The sequence below is a fragment of the Lolium rigidum genome, chromosome 4, assembly GCF_022539505.1.
Source record: "Lolium rigidum isolate FL_2022 chromosome 4, APGP_CSIRO_Lrig_0.1, whole genome shotgun sequence".
NCBI classification, from domain to species: Eukaryota; Viridiplantae; Streptophyta; class Magnoliopsida; order Poales; family Poaceae; genus Lolium; species Lolium rigidum.
The window spans coordinates 53185117-53190288 of record NC_061511.1 but is presented as its reverse complement, the minus strand read 5'-3'; the positions used below and the strand labels follow the sequence as shown (position 1 = coordinate 53190288).

The 5172-nt window shown below is 40.7% G+C and overlaps 1 long non-coding RNA gene across 1 annotated transcript; it reads right to left on the bottom strand.

Moving 5' to 3' along the window:
* Positions 1–1583: 1583 nt before the first annotated feature.
* On the bottom strand, positions 1584–2455 carry LOC124706710. Its single transcript, XR_007004542.1, has 3 exons — positions 2286–2455; positions 2025–2160; positions 1584–1855 (listed from the first exon to the last, which is right to left on the bottom strand). It is a non-coding gene; the product is annotated as an uncharacterized LOC124706710 (long non-coding RNA).
* Between the last annotated feature and the right edge of the window lie 2717 nt (positions 2456–5172).

Sequence of the window (5172 nt, the reverse complement as noted above, 5' to 3'; positions counted from 1 at the left end):
ATCATTTTATTACTGTTGTTACTTCACTACTACCACTGCTATAAAACTTTTACTACTGATAAACTATTGTGAGCAAGTCTATACAGGTGCAGGTAAATTGACAACTCATCTGTTAAAGCTTCTAAATATTTTTTGGCTCCCCTTGTGTCGAATCAATAAATTTGGGTTTTACTTGCCTCGAAGACTGTTGCGATCTCCTATACTTGTGGGTCATCAGAGAGACACGTAGCATCACCAGCGGCAGCTGTGGGAGGGAGCTCTTCAGAGTCAGAAGATGAAGATTTCGACAGGTGAGTGTACTGGGAGTAAGTAGTGTGAAACCCATTGTCGAGATAGAAGATGAACTTCCTCCGAGGGTCCATCTCATGTCGGTCTCGTTCCCAAGCAAGAAAAACGAAATAGGTTCGGTTTGGCTCATTGGTGATTAAGCCTTGAACTCCTTAAAAGGCCATGACCACTCGAGTAGAATCACCTCAAAGGATTCTAGTGTACAAATGTCTCTGTTCATAAGGTCAAAAAAATGCACACTTTGAGGTGCAGGGGATGCACTGACCAAAAATGCAAGAAAGCAATTATTCAAGAATAAACATATTTAACATACATATATGGTAGACATTTTAGCGCAACTATGTACATACCGTCAGGGTGTACAGGTTTCAAGAAGCTCAATGATAATCTTGTGGTCATTGAACATATTGTAGTACCTCCGTCCCAGTTCATAGGGCTTGTGCGTATTTTCAGGTTGTCAATTTGGTTAAAATTATGTCAATTGTGCAACCTGGGGAATATCCTGAATCATGGATTCATCCATAGAGAAACTAGATGATACCCCGCGCGATGCTGCGGAAATTGGTAGTGGATATTTTGCTCAAAGAAAGAACAATCGGAAATAGTTCTTGGGAAGAAAACTTTATTTATATCCAAGGATAGAAGTCTATTAGATATAATATTGTGCCATTTTTCATCTTATAACAAAATGAAAAAAATTGTCAGTAAGAATTGAGCTCACCAAGCATGGTCTTTTACACGAAGAAATACTGAAGCACATAGAGTTAAACAAATACATATTTGAGATGGATAATAATTCTGAGAATTTGAATGTAACTATAACAACATATTGCTGCTCTATCTATATTATATAGTTATGTTACAAACTTCTACTTCCGGTGCTAGGGACCAAGTTGGGTCGTTTCTGTTGCTAGCACCAAGTAGAGATGTTAGTTTTAAATTATCCTTAAAGAATAAGACTTAACACGAATTAACAGAATTTTACATAGCTATGTACGTTCCATGCTCTATACATTGAGTTATAGATGCATCCTGACAGTATGCAATCTCTGGCAATGTCTACAGCTCTGCCCCAATTCAGACATACCACATAGCTTGTAAGTAAATATACTTAAGCCTGGCTAAGAAAATATGTAGCCAGCAATTGGAACATAACAATTGAGGCGTGTAATCCATGCAGTATTTTTTTTTGACATGAATCCATGCAGTATTGTGATCCCCATTATGGATTCAATTTCCGTTGCTTCTAGAAATTGGACAGACATGTGAATAAGTTCCAATATATCTGTCTAAAAGCTACACTAATTAACTTTCCATCTTTCCCTGAACTTCACCTAGAAGATAACAGAAAATGCAATCTAACCTGGCTACAGAGATGCACAACCATAACCAGTGCTAACTGCTAAGTAAATTGAATGGCCATTGCGTACTTGCTGGGACAACCAGGCATGACACCTCGATGGATGCGACGTTAATGCACCAAATAATCAGCCACCATAGGTACTATGCAATCCAATTCCAAGCACAGCTCAGGCGATGGTGCTTGGCAATGGGGAAGAAGGCCAACCTGAATTCGAGAATAAAGACAACATGGTGATCGATAACAAAAACAAAACAAAAAACAAAATTAAATGAACAATACAGGGAAAGGGTGTATATAATATATAGAGGAGGAGGAACGGTCAAGGAGAGGAACGGGAGATATCGGAAGGGGACGTGAATATACAATACAGTACCACACATCTATCCGAGAATGCGACCAGAAGCCAAGAAATCCAAAGAATCCGGATGTCCTGAGGTAGCAGCAGGCAAAATCCAATGGAATTAATCGGGTGCTTGTCCAACGTCGAGCAGTTCCAGCCGGAGATCAACCTGCATGATTAGTGATGAACTTGTTAGATTGGAAAGATATATTGAGGGATCTAGGGATTGTAAAAGAAGGAATGATAAATTAGGACGGAGAGTGGTTGGGCGTGGTGGCGGCGTGAGCAGGCTACCCTGATTGGAGTGGAGGCGGATGGCACCACCACGGCCTGCTTTTTAAGCTGGGGGAAACGGCGGCGGGTGAGCTCCAGTGGCAGTTTTCACTCGTTGAATGCTCCGATTGTGAGGTGACTTCATGAGTATTAAATCACCGCTTCAAGTTCGTGGGGAGGAGAAGAGATGGGGGCGGTGACGGAGGAAGACGAACAAAGATTCCGCGTCTCGTTTTATTTTTTTAGGAGGAACGCCACGAGGAAGACGAAGACCGTCGTGCACCCTTTTTTTTCCGCAAGCGAACCTCGGTCCAACTGTTGATGGGCTGCCTTAGGTCGGCCCATCTGGTGGACGCATGTGGTTCTCGACCCCTGTTTCCGCTCGTGCGGTGGGTCTGGCGAGGAAGGTTCGGCTCCTCGGTCCTGCCGTGTCGGTCTCGGTTGCAAAAACCGTTGGGAACGCTCGAAACAATGAGACGTAGTGCAAATTCTTGCTGAGGTGACGTGGCTCGCTCTGAGAACAGCAAAATGGGGCCATCTATTAAGAAAGAGAAGATTCCCTTCCTCAGGTTCCCCGAAGAGATTTGTATAATAACTGGTAATATAAGATTTGAGTTGCTCATGGCAACAATCATACCCTCATCCTGAACAAGAGAATGAATAAGTTTCTTCCGATGTCTACCATTAGAGATAGAGTGAAAGTATCTTGTATTCGAATCACCTTCCAAGATGAATTTTACCTTAGACCGTTGATACCATTTCAGATCCTCCTCTCTCAACATGGAAGCCATATGTGCGTTGTAGTGGCTCTTAAATTCAATCTCTTGCGTATATAGTAACCACACCTCAATGAGGTCTTCTATCTCGTCAATCAAAGTTGACAAGCGAAGCTTCCCCTTTTTTTAAAAACCCGCTAAATGGCGCGCCCAACCACAAGGATGTTTATGTAACAAACATAATTTATTATTCCACCTTTGAATGGGACTAACTCCATCTAAATTTCTCTCCCACACGCTCTTAACCATCTCTGAAAAGTATTCGCGCTGTAACCAACCAAGTTCTAATTCGAATTGGCGTTTACTTCGCGGCCTAGATGTTCCTGTGGTTAAAAGAATAGGGAATTATCCGACAAAGCCTCCACATGAGGGAGAGCACATACACTGACCATTGGGTACTTTGATTCCCGCCCTCTTACATGTTTCTATAAAATAGAGTGGAGTGAACTCATTATGGTTATGGAAATCTCTTTTTCTTTTCAGAAAGGAGGTTGAAACTTCCGACCTTCCCCTTTTTATATAGATTTCTTAACAAATAATGACTGGGAAATGCATACATCACACAACCTGAAGCCACCTTTCTAGCTGACACCACACCTACACACTTAACAATGGGGGTGATCAAGACATCCGGTGCCCTTGTGCCCTGGATTCTAAACCACAACCCACAGCTGATCACAGGGCTGTCCTATGGCGATTCATAAGCCACATACGGTTCAGCGGACTCACAGCGCACACCCCATGTGCACGCTAAGAAAGTTGTCATCGCCGTTGAACCTTCGATCCGTCTTCATGGTGGAGATTCAGGGTAGAGATTCACATAGCCCTGCGCACGTATCAACAGGCATTTGCCGCCAATATCACGCTGCACCATGCCGTCGAGACTCGCTGATGATGGCGTGGTAGAAACCATGCTCATCCACCTCTTGACCACTCGGAGGTGGAGCACGGCGTTAGGCGTTACCATCATCTGATCCGAGAGACCCAGATTAGCTTCTACAATTTCTTATTACTCACATTGGAGCACCGTTGTGGTACTAAGGCCAGTATAAAGAATGCACAGAAAAAATCCATTTTTCTTTTGTGAAGGTTCCACCTAAACTTATTTGTACCTTGCATAAGTTGCTCTTACCTACTACAGTTGTTCCAGCAGAGTATTCCATTGGAGTATATAAGTCGAAGGAGGTGCATCAAGCCAAGCTCGAAGAAAATAAATAAAAAAAGAATGAAGGATATGCATCATAAAGCTTCATTGTCAAGAAAAAAGATGTGCACATAAGCAAGGAAAAATGACTAGCCGAACGAAAAGGGCCTTTGGGGCGCGCGACTGGGAACGAAAAAATATCCGGCGCGCCCCAAAATACTTTGGAGGACTCTTTGGGGAACGCGGCTAGAGATGCTCTTATAGTCTCTCTCTCTCTTTCTCTCTCTCTCTCTCTCATGGAAGCTTTGTAGTTAAAGTGAAGTTTATGGTAATTAAATTTTCTTTTTTAATACTATGCATATTTATTTGAAAAAGTGACATGAAAATAAATCTTTGTGTACCAAAGACATCTTGATGATCTTAGCAAGTGGTGTGTAAGAGAAATTTGGAGAATTAATCATATTGTGGTGATAATTAGTGATTAGTAATTTTAGATATACCTAGTGTATGCATTCTCAGATTATTATCGAACACACTTTAACTTGCAAGAAAAGACGAACACGAAAAAACCAGTAGACAATCAAACAAATGGTCTAATTTATAGTCCAAAAGTATCGACAATTTTTCTTACATAATGGTACACTAGAAATCTTCCTGTTGAGATATTTGTTAGGACATATAAAAAGATATATCTAACAAACTATTAAAGATATTGAAACAATAATGTAGAAGCAAAAAATAAGGTGCATATTTTTTTCAATGTAGAGTAGAAATAACATTGTTTTGTTTTAAAATACATTTGTTTACCACAAGTAACTCTAATAATTAGTGTACATTGTAACAAACAATGATAAACTAATATTTGTAAGATTTCATATTTGATTAACTATGCTAATAGTGTAACGAGGAAGCTATTAACACTGTGGTATAATAAAATAAGTCATACATAGGTATAAAAGTTTAGAGTAAATTGTTTATTGAATACCCC